The sequence below is a fragment of the Poecilia reticulata genome, linkage group LG6, assembly GCF_000633615.1.
Source record: "Poecilia reticulata strain Guanapo linkage group LG6, Guppy_female_1.0+MT, whole genome shotgun sequence".
NCBI lineage: Eukaryota > Metazoa > Chordata > Actinopteri > Cyprinodontiformes > Poeciliidae > Poecilia > Poecilia reticulata.
This window is the reverse complement of record NC_024336.1, coordinates 31,461,980-31,467,310: the sequence shown is the minus strand read 5'-3', so window position 1 is coordinate 31,467,310 and position 5,331 is coordinate 31,461,980.

Sequence of the window (5,331 nt, the reverse complement as noted above, 5' to 3'; positions counted from 1 at the left end):
GGGTCCAGAGCGGGTCGGGTCCAGAGCGGGTTGGGTCCAGAGCGGGTTGGGTCCAGAGCGGGTCGGGTCCGGAGTGGGTCAGGTCCAGAGTGGGTTGGGTCCAGAGCTCAGACAGAAGTCGGCGCTGCAGACGCCATGCGTCTACTCGCCACATCATGTCCGCCATGTCTGAGGCGTCACACTGACGTCCCCACCGCCATCAGAACCAGAACCTTTCACACGCTGTCTGTCTTCCCCCTCAGGGTGAAACCTGAAGGAGAGAAGTTCATCTTCACAGCTGCTTTTCTGAGAAATCTGCTGCGAAACGTCATCTTCCCTCCGTCCTTCATGTGGTCTGAAGCTGCTCTTACACCATGTTTGCAAAATGTTTCTTGCAAAACTAGTTTTGCTTTTGCTTTTGCGTCGGCAGCTTTACTGAAAACCTGAAACCATCTCCAGTCCTCAGCTGGTCAGACAGGATCTTTTCATTTTGGCAGCAGCTGGTCTCCAAACCTTTAAACAAGGTGACTGGTGCAGCTGGAACTGATCACATGTGGACTTTGCAGAGTTCTGTTGAGGACGGGATCCGTTTTGGCTCTGGGCCGATGGAGGCGTGTTCATGTCTGACTTTTTAAAGCCTGATTTATCATTAGCGTTCTGTTGGAAACGGACCTGTTTTCACAGCATCTGTTGTTGGCGTCGGTTGTCTGATCTCAGAGGAGTCAGAGCAGCTGCTGTCTGAGCAGAGGACCGCCAGTCTGCAGGTGGCGCTCTTCCCGATGAGTTCAGTTGCACAGCCTGCTGAATGACACCGGTAGCCAATCAGAAAGCGAGTTCCTGAATCCAGATGACCCAACAACTGTCATGGTGGACGTTGGAGACGGACTCTCTGGGGGATGCGGTTTCACTTTGACTCACATTTCCTAATAATAACTATAACTTTAGTCATAAAGGACTTTCACACAAAGTGCTGAAACAACTATAGGTACAAAATTAAGACGCATTAGAAAACAAGTGTATCTTTAGGTTTGCTTCAGAAACCTCCACAGAACATGGCCGCCTGGGGCCTGGAGGGAGATCGTTCCACCCAGATGGGAATGGAAGGAACAAGCAGACTCCAAATGCTCTCCTGGCTTTAGGGATTTCTACCAGAGATGAGATCAGAGAACATGGAGACGAAGCGTACAGGTGTAGAAGGCCAGACGGATGTGAAGCCACCATCTCAGAGTCTGGAAGGTGAAAGTCTGCTGGGACCAGACCAGGCAACCAGTGACGGGTCGACGCTGCTGGACTAAACATTTCACAGTTTTGGATAAAATGCGAGCAGCGACATTTACTCAAACCTCAGTAAACCAGAGAGATTCTTGAATGATGAAAGTCGTCTCACTTTGTGATGAGAAACGTTCCTTGTCACCTTTTCCCCTGAGACTCAGAGCACCTGCTGGAAGCACTCATCCAACGTCTTCATCCTTTCTCTGCTTGTTGTGACGCAGTCGTTGATTTTCAGGGTCAGTTGGGACAGCTACAAGTTTCTGAGGCCTGATGACCGGTAAATTATTGATGACCAGAGCCTAATCGCAGAGATGGGCCTCTAGACAATCAGCACAATTACCAAAGGTGAAAGATGCATAGCAGCAGTGAAAGCAGCAGTAATCTGATTACTCTGTGTTTCAGCCGTTCCTCTGAAGAACGTTTGAAAATCATGAGCTGAACTGCAGGGGGTTGATTTGCTCCGACTCTCTCTGTGTTGAATTATGTGAGTTGGTCATTATGAGGTCTGAGAAATATCCATGGCAGCTTCATCAGTTTCATGTTTTCCTAGCATGTTGCAGCCCTGGTCTGCATGACGTATCCTCGTTCCGACGTACCGACGTTCCCTTTTGATAAGGAGAAAGACGGATTGCAGGACAGAGGCAGGAAGAGGCTGGTCCTATTGGGCCGGACGACTGGAGACGACTGCGGCGGCTCATCACCCCCCAGCCTTCATCCTTTCTCCAGGAGCTCTGATTGGGCCTCTGCCGTCTCCAACAAGGCCTCCGTTATCTGAAGCTTGGAGGGTGGCAGCGCTGCGGCTAAATTTAAACCCAAAAAGACGTTGAAAACAGAGATGATGTCAGGTTTTTTGTTGTACAGGACAATCTCCTTTGTTTCTGGGATATAATGATGGTTTGGTCTAACAATGACTGCGTCTAGGAAAGGGTGGGATGACATGATGAGAGGACGGGAATGTTGGCCTCGGACTTTTTATAAACGTTGATGTAAATATGGAAAGATTTATGTGGAAACAGAAGCATTTGTTTGGAAAAAAAAGCTGCTGGAAAATGAAGCGTGTCATATCTTCTGCAGCTTGCAGCAAAATCCCTAAACTGTCCCTGACCTCTGAGCCGAACCCTGATCAGGTGCAGCGAGGTGTTTTCACGGTTTTACTGCATGTTGCAGAAACCCTCCAGGCTCAGGAGCGAACGTGTGAACCCAGTAACACCAGGAGGCCGTGCAGAGATATTTATTGCACAGACAGAAGCACATGCGCTCATGAATACTAGAAATGGGAGGAGAATGAAGGTATGTTACAGGAAATGTGTTCTTGTTTTAGTTTTACTGGTAGTCGAGGTCTCTGGCTGCATCCTCCTAACTGACTTCAGGTCTGAATCCCTCGGGGCCAAACATTCGCTCGGCTAAAGCACCTAAACATCCAGACTGCTTCACATCTGAGTCAGACAGTAGAGGCATGAGCAAAATCAGAAGTACAGTGTTTTTATGGATTAGCTGGGTGCTAAACTCAGGTGTCTGCAGGTTCAGTGTACGGACATTGGGAATATTCAGACCAGACTGAAACTAGAGCTGCAGGTCAAACCAGATGAAGCTCTGACTGCATGAGCCGCCATCAAACCTCCGTCTCACACGCACCCATGCAGCTGTGAGTACGAGCGCAGTACCTAGAAGCAACATGCAAGCAGCCTCAGCGCGTCGTCCCAACAGTTGCCCTGGCAGACATCAGGGGCCTCTGCAGCCCACATGTCACCCACGCGTTCCTGTTGCTGCGCTCGTCTTACCGACTGCTGCGCCTGAGCCAGCTGGTGACAGCAACACTTCCTCTGCTGAGCCGCCCTGCTCTGCTCTCACCATCTGCAGCAACTGGCCAAAGCTTCGGGTTACCCACACAACTGGAGACCCACGATGCAGAGGACACACACACACACACACACACACACACAGAGCAGCTCCAGTTGTGAGGCCATATGTGGATGTGCAGAGACGTCCAGATTGTTTATTGGGCTTCAAGATGCAGGAGAGCTGCAGACGGCTCACTGTTCCTGGAAGGACCTTAAGGTCCTGCAACACTCGAGTTTTAGTGCCTGATCAGAGGAGTTAGGCGGGAACGGATCCCAGAAGACGGAAAAGGGGAAAAAGTTACACAGTAATATCAAAACATGTCAAGTATTTTCCTCTTTTTCCAAATGTTTTAATGAAAGAACAGAATTGTATGAAAAGTAGTTGCAGGATGGTAGCAGAACACACACACACACACACACACACACACACACACACACACACACACACACACACACACACACACACACACACACGGTTTTCTTTCTAAGATCTGTGTTACAAACTCATTGGCTTTTCTTTTTAATTCAGTTATGTAAAGAAATACTGACCATATTATAAAAGCTAATATTTAAGCTCCTTGATGGAGGTTGTAGTTTTAAAACCAGCAGAAAAAAAGGTTGAACATTTTCCCTGTGGATGGATCAAATGTCAAATTACCTGCTTAGAGACACAAACATGGGATTTTTCATCTTAGATGCATTTAAAGAGGAACAATGATTCCTTTAGTTGTTCCGATCCAAATAAAGGAAAATTGGTCTGTTTGGATCAACGGCCAATTATTTCTTCCAGATCTTGTAGTGAAAAACACTCGTATGATTTACTTAAAGTAAGCAGTGGTTTAAGATGCGATCATACATGAACGACCCAACCAGGAAGGAAATGAACATGAGTGCTTTGAAATGGGCCAATGGGAACACAGGCTGGGCTTTTATTTGTAGCTTTCAGCAGCTCTGCTCTCTGAAAGCAGAAACACAATCAGTTACAAAGTTCTGGTCTCCAGCGAATGACCCAGAGGAGCTCCGGTCATAATCCCCATTGCAGATATGATGCCTTGCGTTAAGACGTGGCTGGGGGTCAAATTAGGGGCAATAAACGTTTAATGACCGCTGGTCAGAGCCAATCTGACTGTAATCAGCCTCCAGCGGAGACCAGCATGAGGAGAAGCGTAAGGTCGGTCCCACCTGCAGTGATGCCTTCAGGCGCTCCGAGTTCAGCTCGGTGCTTGGAGACAGCGCCCCCGCTGGTGGTGAGGGCTGGCATGTGGCAGCATGGTATCCTTGGGAAAGTTTGCAGCTTGCGCTCCCACTGTGGATCATAGCTGGGGACAAATACCACATGGAACTGAGAGGAAGCCCGGCGGAGGGAGCTCAGGCACACAGGAATGTTTCACTTCAAAAGGAAAACGTTCACAGCCATCTCTCCATAACTCCCGTTTCAGAGGTTCTCTGCTGTCCGTACCTCAGTTCAATGTGTGCTTGAGGTAACCAGCGTTTACCAGCAGGGATATCAAAGCTGCTGTGTTCCAGCTGGAGGGTCGGCCCGCCTCTGATGGGGCGGCGAGCCGCCGGGCGTCCCGTCGACACGCAGCAGGGAGACCATGGAATCAGAAACAACAAGACACCATGGAAGAGTCTGTAAAACAACAAAACCAGTAAAAACAAAGTCATATATCATGTTTTTGTCTGGTGTAAAAACAGGAAATAAAGTCTGGAACAGATGGGATCAGTAGTTTCTATAATTTTTAAAAACTTTCACACGTCCCGCTGCCGTATGAAGAAGCTGATTGACTACGCAGCTCTAAGGAGGATATCTGGGATGGTTTATTAAATCAGGATTTCCTCTAGCAGCAAATTGGTTGTTACTTAAGGAAATGAACCTGTGTTGATATGACCTTTCACCTTTTCGATCAAATAAATCTGAATGTGAAGGAAAAGTTTCAGTCGGGTTATTTTAAGGCGTGAAAGTGTTTCAGATGGAGCAGAAGAAGAAGAGCAGAGACTGTTTTACATTCGTACTGGACGTGGCCAGAGGTTGGGCTCAGAGCGACCGGCCGGCGGTCCGATGTGTGGCGGGACGCAGCCAGGAGCTGCTCACGGTCTGCAGCCGGGAGCTGCTCACTGTCTGCAGCGCAGGCAGGAGCTGCTCACGGTCTGCAGCCAGGAGCTGCTCACGGTCTGCAGCCAGGAGCTGCTCACGGTCTGCAGCCAGGAGCTGCTCACGGTCTGCAGCCAGGAGCTG